Below are 16,373 nucleotides of genomic sequence, written 5' to 3' on the forward strand. Positions count from 1 at the left end.
AGGGATCTGGGAAAGGCATCATGGTATGCACTCCAGCAGTATAACTGGTCGATTCTGTCCTCTATGAAGAGGCTGAGTCACTTCCCCAAGTCCCAAAGTTGCAAATGGCAGAACTAGCATTCAAATCCACAACTGTATGACTCTTAATCTTAGGTATTATGTGGAACTGCCTACCTGTCTAAACACACTCCCAGCCCTATCTTTTGCTTGGAGGCTGGTGAGTGGGGTCATTACCATTTCCTAAGACATTTCTCTAAATGCGGTACTTGTACAACACCGTGAGAAAGGCATAGGTTCCCTATCATGCAAAAGGCAACCCAGGCTTAGAGAAGACAAGCTACGTGTTCTTGTTAAACAGTAACTTAATGAAACAGGGGCCCTGATGTGCTTTACTCTAGGATCCATATTCTATTTCTAAAGACTTGGGCCAATCAAAGCCTCACAAGGAAAACTAAATACAGAGCTTCTTTGATCTACAATGGGCTACATCCTGATAAACCAACTATAGATTGAAAATATCTGAGATCAAAGGGCATTTCATACACCTACCCCATCAGACAGTATAGCTTAGCCTGGCTTACCTTAAACATGCTCATGTTGTGTTAGCCTACAACTGGGCAAAACTAACACAAAGTTTAAAGTGTTGAATATCTCAAGTAATTGATTAAATACTGTCAGTTCAGTTCAGTTTAGTTGCTCAGTCATGTCTGACTCTTTGCAACCTCATGGACTGCAGCACTCCAGGACTCCCTGAACATCACTAACTCCCGGAGTCCACCCAAACTCATGTCCATTGAGTCAGTGATGCCACCCAACCATCTCATCCTCTGCCGTCCCCTTCTCCACCTGCCTTCAATCCCTCCCAGCATCAGGGTCTTTTCAAATGAGTCAGCCCTTCTCATCAGGCGGCCAAAGTATTGGAGTTTCAGCTTCAACATCAGTTCTTCCAATGAACACCCAGGACTGATCTCCTTTAGGATGGACTGGTTGTATCTCCTTGCAGTCCAAGGGACTCTCAAGAGTCTTCTCCAACACCACAGTTCAAAAGCATCAATTCTTCGGTGCACAGCTTTCTTTACAGTCCAACTCTCACATCCATACATGACAACTGGGAAAACCATAGCCTTGACCTTTGTTAGCAAAGTAATGTCTCTGCTTTTTAATATGCTGTCTAGGTTGGTCATAACTTTCCTTCCAAGGAGTAAGTGCCTTTTAATTTCATGGCTGTACTGAAAGGAAAACAGAATGGTTGTTGGGTGCAGGATGCTTGTCAGTGTACCAGCTGTTTACCCTCATGGATCATTGTGGGACTGACCGGGAGCTGCAGTTCTTTGCCCAGCAGCACTTGATTATAAAATAACAAACAGCTAGCCTGGTGGCAGGGGTAGGAGGGGAAAGGTGCACGTTAAATCAAGTTTCAAAATTTTCAGTACAGTTTCTACTGAATGGGTATCAGTTTCCCACCACCAAGTCAAAAAAAAAAAAAAATTCCCAAGTCAAACCACCGTAAGTCTAAGAATGTGGTCCAAAGCTTCTGAGTTTGGGCCACATGATCTCCTCCATTACTGTTGGCATTTGTTTAACAAGGAATGCTCATTTTCAAAGCTTCATAACTAAGACTTTTCCAGTATCATATGTTTCTATACGATTGTATGTAGATTTTACAATGCCTAATTCCCTGCTGATATTCTGGTGAGGGAATAGCTTTCCTTCACTAGTGTGCCTGATAAGGGATGGAAATTAAGGTATCTGGTCCTTAGTCCTGCTCCTACTATATCTGATGTGAAAGTCAAAGTCACACAGTCATGTCCAACTCTTTGCAATCCAATGGACTCTACAGTCCCTGGAATTCTCCAGGCCAGAATACTGGAGTGGGTAGACTTTCCCTTCTCCAGGGGGTCTTCCCAACTCAGGGATCACTGCATTATAGGTGGATTCTTTATCAGCTGAGCCACCAGGGAAACCCCTATATCTGATGAACTTGGACAATTAACCTTTCCTGACCCCAAAGCTAAGGGGGATGGACACTACACATAGGTTCTAAATGATAGTTTCTTATTCAAATTCAATTCATCAAGCATTTATGGAGCTTGTTCAATTCAGTTGCTCATTTGTGTCCAGCTCTGTGACCCCATGGACTGCAGCACACCAGGCCTCCCTGTCCATCACCAACTCCCGGAGTTTACTCAAACTCATGTCCATTGATTCAGTGATGCTATCCAACCATCTCATCCTCTGTCATCTCCTTCTCCTCCTGCCTTCAATCTTTCCCAGCATCAGGGTCTTTTCCAATGAGTCATTCCTCATATCAGGTGGCCAAAGTATTGGAGTTTCAGCTTCAGCATCAGTTCTTCCACTGAATATTCAGGACTGATTTCCTTGAGGATTGACTGGTTTGATCTCTTCACAGTCCAGGGGACTCTCAGGAGCTTTCTCCAACACCACAGTTCAAATGCATCAATTCTTCAGCACTCAGCTTTCTTTAGAGTCCAACTCTCACATCCATATATGACTACTGGCAAAACCATAGCTTTGACTAGATAGACCTTTGTCAGCAAAGTAATGTCTCTGCTTTTTAATATGCTGCCTAGGTTGGTCATAGTTTTTCTTCCAAGGAACAAGCATCTTTTCATTTCATGGCTGCAGTCTCCAACTGCAGTGATTTTGAAGCCCCCCAAAGATAAATTCTGTCACTGTTTCCATTGTTTCCCCATCTATTTTCCATAAAGTGATAGGATAAGATGCCATGATCTTAGTTTTCTGAATGCTGAGTTGGATCTTAATGCTAAGTTTTTGAAATCTTTTCTGAATGTTGAGTTGGATGCCATGATCTTAGTTCTCTGAATGGAGCTTATACTATGTATCAAGTACTAGACTGGGTCCTACATATTTACTAAAGATTTTTAACCTCCCTTGACCCCTCAAGGCAACTCTCATCATTTGAAGTAGAGTTCTAAAAATTTCAAACAAGGCCATGCACTCAAAAAAAGTAATAAACATATCTGGTTCACTTGGCAATAGTCTTGGGGAAAAGCTTTAAATGTGGGTATCAATAGAATTACCTATGGAAATAGCCCATAGCATAACAGTGTTTATTAAAATACTTTAATTCATTCATGTATTCACTAAGTACACACCAGACTATCAGAGATAGTCTTAGTGTATTCACTTAGTACACTTAGTGTATTCACTTAGTGTATTCACTAAGTACACTGGCCCAGACTATCAGAGATACAGAAGTAACTAAAACGGTCTGTGACCATGAGGATTAACAGAGTGGAAGCCGCAGATTATAAGGACAGAGGAAAACACACATGTATGTCATTAGAAACAACATTTATAAAGGTAATATAAGTAAAATTTGAGGTTTTAATATACTTCAGTTACTGTATTACCTGATTAGATGATAAATTATGAGAAATGACATTTCAGTTTCTGTTTAGTATTCGACATCTTTTAGTTGGCATTTGCAAACACTCAATAATTATGTATTCAATGACTATATGTGATCTCATTCATCCATTTTATAGCTGAGGAAATTGTACAGTAACTGGTAGTTCTATTGGTGAAACTCAGAAATTTCTGTTAACCACCTTCTAACTCCTCTTTACAGATTCCCATAAATATATACAAGGTGAACCAAGTGAGGAAAATTCACGAACATCTGACTGTATTTCCACTGGACCATGAACTATAAGACATCAAGAGGTATGTCTGTCTTCTTTCTCATAATACTCTCTAGTGTGCCAAGTATGTACACACACACACACACACACAAATACACACAGAGTCTTTCAGTTTTGGCGTTTGATTCTAACATGTGTTTCCTTCCAAGGATATATTTTATACCTATTAGTGTTAGTCAGTTCCTTTATTCATTTGCTAAGGCTACTTGAAAAACACCATAGACTGAGAGACAGACAACTGAAATCTTTTTTATCACAGTTCTACACACCGGAAGTCCAATATCAAGGCGTCAGCAAGGTCAGTGTCTGGTGAGAGGTGGTCACCTTACCAGGTCCCCACAACAGCTTTCCTCCTTGCATGTACATGGATAAAGCAAACTTTCTTCTTATATGGCCACCATCTCTGCCTAATTAGGACCCCACTCTTAAGATATAATTTAGATTTAATCACCCTCTAAAAGCCCTATCTTCAGATATAACTTCACACTAAGAGTTTAAGCTTCAACATACAAATATTGGGGAAACACATGCAGTCCATCGCATCTCCTACTCTTGATCTCTTCTCAATCAGATGAAAAGAAGCAAAGAATCCCATTAATGCAGCCCCTACAGAAGAGTGTCCTAGGCGTACAGCAGGCAATAAGACTGGAAAACATATCTGGAAAAGCCAGAAAACCTCCACTGCAGTAGGTTGAAACAATGATGAATAGACTAAATGAAGCTATAAAATGCTGTGGAGACTTGGGAGGTATGAGAGCACATTAGTTCAGGGCAGAGGAGTTATAAGCCATAAAGTTGAGGTCACCAGGGACTAGATGTGGAAGGATTTTGTATGATTAGCGAAGGATTTTGGACTTTATTTATCCAAAAAGTGTGAGAGAAAACACAGAAAAGGGGGACAGAATTAAAGAAAATTGATGATAATAACCAAATTCTAAAAACCAGTAATAATACCTCAAAATCTTCTATAGAAAAAAGTTATTATTTACAGAGGAATAGAAATAAAGATAAGAGATAAGAATGTTTAGCACTAAGTGAACCAGAGAAAATGGCTTACAGTCCTAAAAACTGAAAGAAAAACACTTTTCTATCTCCAGAAAAAAATACTTTTCAAAACTTAGGTAAAAATAAAGACTTTTTAGACATACAAAGGCTGCAAGAATTTGATGCTAACAGATATGGTATACAAAAAATAAAAATTAAAGGAGTTAAAGGAAGAATAGAAATGATATTAAAAGGAAAGTTGGATCAACACAAAAGACTGTAGAGTGCCAAATATGGTAAATACAAATGACATTTTCTAATTTTTTTCAAGTTTATTGTGGTAAGAAAATTTAACATGAGATCTGCCTTCTTAAGAGAATATTCACTTTTACCATGATGTCCTTAGCCATAATAGAAGTCTCAAATTTTAAACAACTGAAATAAATCTGAGCATGCTCTTAGATCACAATAGAATTAAAACTGAAATTATCAGAAGATAGCAAGATAACTCGAAATTGCCCACATGTGTATGAAATCAATAATACATTGCTAAAGGAACAGTTTGAAGAAGAAACAAGAAGAGAAATTAGAAGGTATTTCAAACTAGATGAAAATTAAAACATATCAATTTTTGAGATGTGGTTAAAGCAGGAAAAGTAAACGGTAAAGTCAATTACCTAAATTCACATATTAAAAAGCTGGATATAGAAGAGCAAATAAAAACCCAAAGTGTGTGAAAAGGAAAGAAACAAATAGTGTGCTATACACACAGTAACAGAAAGCAGACCAGTAATTGCATGGGCTGGAAGTTGAGGGTCATTGACCACAAAGGGTCAGCAGAGAACATCTTAACATGAGAATTTTCCCTATTTTGATGGCAGTGGTGATTACAAGAAGGTGTAGAATTATCAAAAGTCACTGAACTTTACACCTGAACTGAGTGCTTTATTGTATGTAAATTCTGCCCCATTAAATTTGATTTAAAATTTAACAAGTGCACTCAACATTTAGCAGTGATCCTTTTGTTAAGCATGGAAGTTGGAAATATAAATTAATGAAGATGGCGATTCTGATTACAGCAGCTACTAGAGATAAGATAAACATCTATTTTCCAAACACTGACCTAAACCAGTTTGGATAGAAAATATAACACACTTGTCAACAACAACAAAAAAAAACCCTGAGTGGAAAATTACCCCCATTTTCCAAACAAAGAAACTGAGATTTAAAAGTTTAATTAACCAACCCCACAGTCATACAGACATTAAAGAAAGCAACAGAGACTGAAATTCCAGTCCAAGTGAGTTGACCACTCAGAAACAGTGTATTGGTGGCCAGATACATCATTGGCCACCACAGTTGGTGGGTTAACACAAGCAAGATCTTGTCCCCAAAATGTGTTTACATTTGGTGAATCTAGCACTGTTCTCTTGTTTCAACTTACTTTCACTTGATTCATTCCAGTGACTGCATTTAGGTGTGCTTCTTTGTAATGCTTTACATGTTTAGTTTCACATACACCACCTCCCCTCTTCTATTTTCACCACTCACCTTGGACACTTAATTATCAGCATATTCTGTGTCCTGTGCCTGGCATGAAGTCTCTCGGAGCTTGCGTATGGGAGAATGTTCTGTACAATGGAGCCTCTTTCTCCGTGGAGGCTCAGCCTTCCCCAGCGCAGCAGGTAGAATGCTGCGGGCAACTGGCCAGACTGCACACACAATCTGTTTAAGAGATGGAAACAGAAGCAGTGCTCGGAAACACGTTCTCAGCCTTTATGCATTTTACAACATACGTGCCAGCAAAGTGTCCCATTGGCTGTATTATTTCAGAGGCTGAGTGTCCAGGGCAAAGTGAGACAGCACTGCAGCGTGGAGGGCGTGTACATCTTGTGTGTATCAGCCTGGTAGCAACCGCAATAATGATTTCCCTTCTGAAATAGAGGTCCGCCTGAAGTTGACTAATGAGTCATAAGAGACATGCTTGTGCTTGCTGCTTTTTATCCCCTTCTTCCTTCAGAAAGAATGGATTTCACACCTACAAGAGCACCTTTCCCCAATGCAAAGGTTTGAAAACCTGCTGACCCACTTTAAAGGTTGTACATGGATTTGTGACCTGGCCCTGTCACTCAGAGGTTGAAAGATTGTGGGTAATTCACTTATCTTCTCTGTTTCATTTTCTTTAGTGGCAAGTGAAGGAAAAGATACCAGCATCACAGGCTGGGGATGAAAAAATTCAATGAGATAACGCATTCAACCTTTTACATAGGCTTTAAGAGAACTGTAACATAATTCACAATTATTGCTCTTGGTAAACATCTCATTGTTGAGGTTCTTCTCCTTACTAAACACCCTTGCTTCCTATTCAAGGGAAAAGCTTTTGAAGATTACATCATAAAATCATAAAAATGTGCTAGCAGGAACTTGGAATCCAAAGCTTAGTATTTTCACAAGTGAAACTGAAGTCCATGGAAGGGAAATATTTTGCCCATAATTCTGAGCTTGGTTACTCTTACCTGCTGTGAAATTTGACTTTTGAGATCAGTGAATATTATTATTGACAAGACTTGTCTATACAGTAGATCCCAATGCTGTTTTTCCTATGCCACTGTTAAGAATTTTCCACAAGGCACACTTCTCCCTAGATAAATTACTGTGTACATGAAGAGCATAATAATATTTTGCACGTTTCAGATCATCCAAATTCCAGCACCAAAAACCGAATCATGAAATGTCAGGGTTGGAAGTAACTTTAAGGATAACTAGTCATTCTGTCTGTACTTCATGCTTCTTTGTTTGCTGAGTACCAAGAACTCTGGAATTTCTGGTCCAGACTTTTTAACGGGCATGCCAAGAGGTACCCAAGTGATAGGTGTTCGTGGGTGTGGGTTGCAGTCCATATCTTTCAAGCAAAGCCTCTTGCTGCTTCAGGGCTGAGAAAGAATGTGGTTCTCAGAAGCCAGTTCTCCCCAGGCCACCACTTTCCAGCACAAAAATCCAAGGCTCTGAGAGTTCTAAATTCAAACCTGGCTTTGCACATTGTTATGACATTGTATTTGTCAAGCTAGGAGGATAGATTCAAAAGTTTATTAGCTTGGTTTGTAATCCTTAAATATTTAGACACATGGTATGTGGGCTTCCATTTGCACTCTTATCCAGGGCCCTGCAAATGCTAGGGGCAGGCACACTGGAAGCTACACTTGAAGATTGTTTGCTGGAAACGAAGGTTTTCCAAACCAGAATCCCATAAAACTAATCTAAGAAATGCGAAAAAGGTGCTCCCTTTAAAAAAAATGAAGACTTATGATAAGTGAAAGAAGAGCAATCACACTGCTGCCTATTAGATACTCAGTCCTCTCTTGCTGGCTACAATCATCAGTATTATTACCATTTCAGTAGTAGTAACTATCATAGCACCATTAGTCTGCAGCCTTCAGAGCATATATTACTGCTTTAAAGCATTATTTGTTTATGGGTTTGTTACCTGTCATTCCACTAAAATACGTTATATAAGAGAGTGGGCCTTATCTGGCTTAATCACCTGTTTCCTCAGTGACTATAACACATTCTTTACTGACTGAGCCACCAGGGAAGCCCCATGTAACACACAGTAAGCATTAAATGGGCTCCCCCCAGGTGGCACAAGAGGTAAAGAATCTGCCTGCCAATGCTGGAGACACTAGAGTCACGGGTTTGATCCCTGAGTCAGGAAGATCCCCTGGAGTAGGAAATGGCACCCCACTCCAATATTCTTGCCTGGAGAATTCCATGGACAGAGGAACCTGGAGGGTTACAGTCCATGGGGCTGAAAAGAGTTGGATGTGACTGAGCACACAGCACACGCTTTAAATAAACACTTTTTAAATTCCATTAGACAGCTGATTTTAGAATACACTCAGTAACAGGCCCCAAAGATTTACAAATACCAGTTGTTTTTAACCCATGACTGGGCAGGGGAGAGTTGCGTTCACAATCACACACCATGTTATTGCCTGCCCTCCATCCTCAGGAACGGCCACAAGGGAAAATTTAAAACAAACATTTTAAAAAATCAAAAAGCAGTCATTTTCTATGTCAGGGTCTTGCAGGTTATCTGCAGCAAGGCAATCAGGATTTTTGGGAAAGAGGATATAAGGTTTAAATAAGACTGGGTAATGCTGCATTATCTCATTATCTCTAAGGAGAGGTCAGAGCCATATCCCCATTTAAGAGGACAAACATATGGACACCATGGGGAGAATGGGGTGGGGACGGGTGTTTGGGTGATCTGGGAGATTGGGATTGACACACACATTATTGGTATTATGGATAAGATAGATAACTAATGAGAAGTTGCTGTATAGCACCAGAACTCAACTCAATGCTCTGCGGTGACTTAGATGGAAAGGAAATGCCACAAAGAGAGAATATATACACACTGATAACTGATTCATTTTGCCGTACCGTAGAAACTAACACAACACTGTAAAACAACTATATTCCAATAAAAATTTTAAAATAAATAAAACTGATAAAAAAAAATAATAAAAGAACTGCAAAGAGAAAGGGTAGTTAATTGACTCTAGGCCAAATAGCCAGTAAGAGATGGCATGGGCTTTGAATCAGGAGAGTTCAACTCCTCTTGAGCCTGAAATTTTACAACTAAACTTTCCAAGTATAGTGTGAATTTGATAGTGTGTCTCCTTCATTCACGGAACAGCTCAAGAATTCAGTGTTTCCCAAAGAACAGCAAAACTTCATGGTTTCTAGTGTTCCATCACTTAAATCTTGCGAAACCATGGCTTAGTAGTGAAGGCCTGCTATTGAAAGCTTACCCCATCCATACCACCAAATCACTTTCAGCTTTGCTTGTATCAGGCAGTAAGCATGAGCCTCTAATACTTTTGAGAAAATACCTATATATCGAGCTATATCTCTGAGTCTTCAACAGTGTGGCTCGCACATAGAGTAAGGGCTCAATTCACAATGAGTGAATTAACTGGGAAATTACCTGGTCATCCAGTTGTTAGGCCTCATCACTTTCACTGAGGCCTAGGTTCAATCCCTGATTGGGGAAACTAAGATTCTACAAGCCTCACGGTGAGTCAGGAGAAAAAAAAAAGGAGAGAGAGAAAGAAGAAAGAAAAGCACTGAAGCTAAGTTTTAACTCACCTCTACCACTCACTACTGGTACACTTCTAAAGTTGTTAATTGCTTCGAGCTTCCATTTTTCCAACGGAGGTAACGCTACTAAACCAGGTTCATTTTTCCTGACTCACAACAAGCTAAGTTGTTGAGACGCCGAGGCTTGCAGTGAAGAGAGGGGTTTTGACAAAGGCAGCCAGTCAAGTAGACAGAAGGACTCCAGATCCACTTCCCAGAAGGCAAGGTGCTTGTGGCATTTATGGGATAAGGAAAAATGCAGCAAGGCAGTCCAAGGTGTGGGGAGAGCCTTTAATAAACCGAGGCGCTCAGCTTGACCTGAGGCCCTCTGATATCAAAAGGTCAAGGAGCTGAGATTTGCACATTCCCAGTCTTAACCAGCTTAGCCTAAACTAGACACAGCTGACTCCAAGTCCCTGGAAAGCTCAGGCAAACATCTTATTGTTTAGGCTGCCGTGCTGCTTGGAAGGCATGCAAAGTTTTGGTAGTTTTCACTCAACCTCGATGAGGGAAGGCAGGTGAAGTGGATTTGGCTAATAATTACCCAGTTTCAGTAATATCTACTCTGCTCTCCTGGCCATTTGTAACGAACGACTGAAATAATAATAGCAAGCACATTTGCATGGCATTTCCAGGTAGCAGTCTCTCAACACTTCTTACGCGGGATCTTTTTTAATCCTTGCTCAATCGTGTCCAAATCTCTGAAATCCCATGGACTGTAACCCACCAGCCTCTTCTGTCCATGGAATTTCCCAGATAAGAATACTACAGTGGGTTGCCCTTTCCTACTCCAGGGGAATCCTCCCGGCCTAGGGATCAAACTCAAGTAAGTCTCTTGCGTCTCCTACGTTGTCAGGCATATTCTTTACCATTAGTGCTACCTGGGAAGCCCTATTTAATCCTTACAAAAGTTCTAATAGGAACGTAGTGGGAGGGTTTCTCATCTCCAGAAAAGTAAGACAACAGAAGTTTAAACATCTTGCCCAGGCTCATTCAGCTTATAATTGGGAAGAGCTGGATGGGAACATAGCAATGTAACCATAGGGCTTCTGGCTGTTACCCTCTCTCTCCATTGTGCAATTACATTTTGTTGATTTGTTGTTTAGTTGCTAAGTCATGTCCAACTCTTTTGCAGCCCCATGGACTGTAGCCCACCAGGCTCCTCTCTCCATGGGATTCTCCAGGCAAGAATACGGGAGTGGGTTGCCTTTCCTTTCTCCAGGGGATCTTCCCGACCCAGGGATCAAACCCCCATCTCCTGCGTTGCAGGCAGAATCCTTACCACTGAGGCACCTGGGAAGCCCTTTGTTGACTACAAAACACTATTCAAAGAAGAGAACTTCTTATTGTTATCTTCTCTTTTAGAAAAGACATTTCCTCCCCTACTTTGTACATCCAATTCTTGTCCTGATTGCTCTGCAGGTTTGTCTGTATTCTGTTATCCTGTAGTCACGAAGCAGAATTTTGGTTCTGAAGAAAGTAGATTTACTTGCCCTATACTAAGCTGACTTGTCAGCCCTGTTAGCTGTGTAAGGCCTTGTGTTCATGTTTCCCGCTGCCCAGCCAAGCCTTGGGAATGTAAACCAAGATTCTCATGAATAAAAGAATGCAGAGGCCCTCTGGTTGCTTATTGCTGTCTGTGCATCCTGAATCCAGTTATCCCCACCACTAGCTCTGCAGCCCCAGGAGTGGTTGTTTAGAGCCTCATTGATTGAAACCAGCCAGATGTTTGGAAATTGAGATGCTTGCCCATGCTGCCACAAAGGAGCCTCCAGAATGTGAATTCCTGATGGTCGTTAGGGGAGGGGGGAGAGAGAGGGGAGGGGCCAATAAAATGAGCAAACAGCACCGAGATGGTTTTAGGTGTCTCACTTCAGCGCCTGGGTTGGTAGCTGAGCATACCTGAATTGAGTTTTAAGCATTAGTAATGAATTTAACACTCCCTTTTGGGAGATGACAGTTTCAGCTTTCAGTTTAGTGGAGACAGTATTATTTTCAAATGAAAAGTGGAGAATTGGAGAAACAGGGGTGCTTAGCTTCGAGAATGGAGCTGTTTGTAATAATGATGACTTGAGGAAATAGCACCTTGTAGTGGAGAGAGGCTGGGAATGAGGGTTCAGAACCCTTGGTCAGTCACTGGCCAGCCATGTGACCTTGAGAAGTTGCTTTCCTAAACTCCCTTTTCCCCTTGGTGACATAGGAATTACACATTTATCTTAAACACTTGTGAATATAAAAGTTTCTCTTTCTTATTTCTATGGTTGTATTCTAAAGTCAACATAAAGGGGGGAAGGATAAGAAAAAAATAAATAAGGTGGAATTTAATCTACCGAGCAGTTATTAATCACTCTTTTTACAAATATCAGGCTGTTGGATGCAGTTTGCCCCTGAGCATCATGCCTGCCCATGATGCCCAGACACGTCTTCCACATCCTTGTTTTCCCAGAACATCCAGGTTCCCAATCTGGTTGCTTCCTCTGCATAACTCAACAAAAAACTTGAGTTGATCCAGATTCAAATCCCAACTGTATTATTTTCGTGAACTGTGCAGCTGCAGGTAGTTTTCTTAACCATTCTGAGGCTCAGTTATTTCATCTATAAAGGGGGACAGTGGTATTTATCTAACAGAGATGTTGTGAAGATTAAAGGGGGCCATATTTATAAAGGACTCATTTCAGAGGCACTGATAAACACTCAAAAGATGGTTGCTATTAGAGTCGTATTGTTATGACTGCTACATTTCAAATATCTGTATCTGTTATCTTGATCAAATATCTAGATTATATGATGCTGGGACTTCACTGGAAACCAGTGGTTACAACTTCACCTGCCAATGCAGGGGGTGATGGTTCAACCCCTAGTCTGGGAACTAAGAGCCTTCAAACCTCGAGGCCAAAACACCAAAACATAAAACAGAAGCAATAGTGCAACAAATTCAAGAAGACTCAAAAAAAAAAAAAATCCGTATCAAAAAATATTTTAAAAAAAGAACAAAATCTTTAAAAAAAAACATGATGCATTTTGTTTTTAATATATTATATGGTGTCATGAACCAATATTTAATTAAAAATATTCAAGGACTTCCCTGGCAGACCAGTGGTTAAGACTCCATGGTTCTACTGCAAGAGGCTCAGGTTCGATCCCTGGTTGGGGAATTAAGATCCCATGTGCTGTGTGGTGTGGCAAAAAAAAAGAATTGTACTTGCATAGCACCTGCAATCCACATGTACTCCTACCACGCAGTCTGGGGGCGACAATCACATAAAGAAGCAGAATATAAGCCTAGATGCAGTAGCAAGGAGATTTATAAACCCCCACATCGAGGGAAAGCAGATTGGTTAACACTGATAGATCTGAAACAGTGGAAGAGCCATGATTAAAGTTCTAAGGCTTTTTCCTCTATGCCATTCTTATTCTTGAATCACTGAGTTGTGTTTGACTCTTTGCAACCCTCTGGCCTGCAGCACACCAGGCTTCCCTGCCCTTCACTATCTCCTGGAGTTTGCTCAGATTCATGTCCATTGTCAGTGACGCCATCTAACCATCTCATCCCCTGCCACCCCCTTCTCCTCCTATCCTCAGTCTTTCCCAGGATCAGGGTCTTTTCCAATGAGTCAGCTCTTCTTAATAGGTGGCCAAAATATAGGAGCTTCAGCTTTAGCATCAGTCTTTCCAATGAATATTCAGGGTTGGTTTCATTTGTGATAGTTTTTCTATAAAGTTAACTTTGTGATAGTAACATTAAAATTTTTTTAAAGAGAAACAGGGGAAAAAAAGAAGCAGAACATGTTACCATTAGGTGGACTGAGCCTCAGAGATATTAAGTGACCCATGGAATCTTGGACCACAAGTCAGATGCAGCTTAAGAACCTGAAGACTGGAAATGCCTCCTGGTTTAGCCAATAAGCAGAGGGAACAGTCATGACTTTTTGTCAACCAAAGCCTGATGTGATGCTGTCCTACTTTTTCTGTCTCTTTTCCCCCCATGTTCTCAGCTCATGTTCAGCCTAAGCCTCAGTGTTCGGAATACTTGGAGATCCCACAACACACTCTGCCATCCCTCCAAATGCTTCCCAGGCTGTTACCCCACCTCAGGAAGGTTTCTCACAGGCATCTGGGCTGTAGCCCATCTAGCCAGCTCCTCCCTGTGACTCTATGGGCGGTCAGTCAGTCCACTTCACTCATAGTTATCATATTACATGGATAATGATAAGAATAAAGCAGAATATTTTCTGACCTCTTTCAGTTTAGTCACTCAGTCATGTCCGACTCTTGGAGAACCCATGGACTGCAGCTTGCCAGGCCTCCCTGTCCATCACCACCACAGAGTCATATAAATTATAATTCTTAAGTTCCTATGAGGTAGGTAATTATTAGCATCCTTCTTCTATAGGCAAGCAAACAGGATTGCAGATGTGGGAGAAATCTACTACGGTCACATAGATGGTCCACAGACCATTCATTTGCATAAACTGACTTTCAAAAGAGGGAAGACCCTGTGAGAGTCATTTTCAAGGCCTTAGATGCTGAGTACATGGAGGCATTACATTCAATAAAGGCTGAATGCAAAGACCAAGGCTGTTGCTGATGTTTTGCTGTTTCTCTATCTAGTCTCAGTCAGACCTTCCCTCTCCCCACACTAACTGCATCTCCAGCATGTCCTATTCACCACATTCAATAAGCAAAGCCTTTCTAAGGATCAGCTGTATCTTACCCTTCACGAGTGCAACCAAGTAAAAAGAAAAACCTTCCCTAATACACAGTGCCCAGTGAGGGATGGCTGATGCTCAGCCCTGTGGATTTGAGACACAGATCTGATTTATAATCCAAGCTCTGTCCTTTACCACAATCTTTTAAACACTTATGCTTCATATACATCATCACTTTAGGTCCACATGCCAAAGAGCAGAGATAGGTTTTATTACTGAGGATCAAAGTCGTTCAGTGACCTGCTAAAAATCAGCTAGTAGGTAAGCAGAGATGGAATTCAAATCCAGGTCTGAGATTCTAAAGCCCTCATCTTAACCACCATACTACATACCTCTGGGACCACTCTAAAGATCCAAACACAAATAAATCCTGTTAAAGAGCAATGCAGGAGACCTGGGTTCGATCCCTGGCTTGGAAAGTCCCCCTGAGGAATTTCATGGACAGGGGAGCCTGGTAAGCTACAGTTCATGAGGTTGCAAAGAGTCAGACACAACTGAGTGACTAACATACACACAAGGAGTTTTAGAAAAGAATGAAAATAAGGAAATCAGTCATAATTTTTCATGGATACTAGATCTATATGGCAGAAAAATTTGAGATCAAAACATCTATCAGCTTCAATTAGCCCCATGTTGAAACTGAGGTTCAGAAAGTAGACATGATTTTCCTAACCTCAAGCAGTTTTTTAGCTGCATATATAACAGGAGAACCAGATGTGCTGGACTTCTTTAACTTATTTACCTTCAAGTCTTCCACTATTAAATTAATATTGTGAAATTGCTCAATGGGCTAGCCAAAGGTGAAATCAGAAATGGAAGAACTGCTTAATGGAGGAAGTCTTCATGGTTTACCCAAGTTTATCTAATAATATAAATTTCTGAAATTCCCTTGGTAATTCTCACATTATATTAAGCACTTTAGGAAATAAATAAATGCCAAGCATAGCCCTTACCCTCAAAAAGCTTATACTTTGTTGGGAGAGGGAAGATTTAAGCATGAAATATCACAGACACCACTATTAAAACACCATACAATTATGGTAGTTGAAATAGCTCTCAGATACAATTCCACAAAGTCTTGTTTGGATGCAGACAAAATCCAGCAGAGACAAAAATCAGAATATTTTAATCAATAAAATTTTCATTAAAAGGGAGAGATAGAGATCAGCATTGAAGTATAAGGATCATTTCTTTTGGCTGGAAAGGAAACAGGTTTCAAAGTTAGAAAGAAATAGAAAGAGAGAGGTGGTATTTCCTGCCATAAAATTCTTTGCACTGGAAGAATGAGAGTTTACCTTAGTTAAGACTTCCTAGTTGCAAGGAAGGGAAGAACTATTTGTGTTACCTCAAGGAAAAGGGTTTTATTCTAGGGGGTACATATAAATGTAATGAATAAAATAATAATAGTAAAAAAGCACAAAATTATCAAGCTATGTTTCAGGAATTATGCAACAAGCTGTATCTGCAATCCCACAGGATCAGTGGTACTATTAGTTTCCACTACATTTCACTTGTGGGAAAACTGAGGCCCAGAAAATTTAAATGAGTTACCCAAGGTCCCACAGCAATTTAAGTTTGAGCCAACTCATTGGAAAAGACCCTGATGCTGGGAAAGATTGAAGGCAGGAGGAGAAGGGGAAGACAAAGGATGAGATGGTTAGATGGCATCACCGAATCAATGGACATGAGTGTAAACAAACTCCAGGAGATGGTGAGGGACAGGGAAGCCTGGCGTGCTGCAGTCCATGGGGCTGCAAAGTCAAACACGACTTAGCAACTGAACAAGTGTAACTTCAGAGTTTTCACGTCTAAATCTCTGCACTAAATGATCTTGAATTGGGCCCTAAAGTAA

At 40.6% G+C, this 16,373-nt stretch overlaps 1 long non-coding RNA gene across 1 annotated transcript in view; it reads right to left on the bottom strand.

Annotated features, from left to right (window-relative positions):
• Positions 1-16,373, bottom strand: part of LOC122451016 — a 228,564-nt gene that overhangs the window by 177,930 nt on the left and 34,261 nt on the right. The window contains exon 3 of the long non-coding RNA XR_006272288.1: positions 6,222-6,395. This is a non-coding gene — a long non-coding RNA (uncharacterized LOC122451016). The remainder of the gene's footprint in view (positions 1-6,221; positions 6,396-16,373) is intronic.

Source organism: Cervus canadensis, chromosome 12 (assembly GCF_019320065.1).
Source record: "Cervus canadensis isolate Bull #8, Minnesota chromosome 12, ASM1932006v1, whole genome shotgun sequence".
NCBI classification, from domain to species: domain Eukaryota; kingdom Metazoa; phylum Chordata; class Mammalia; order Artiodactyla; family Cervidae; genus Cervus; species Cervus canadensis.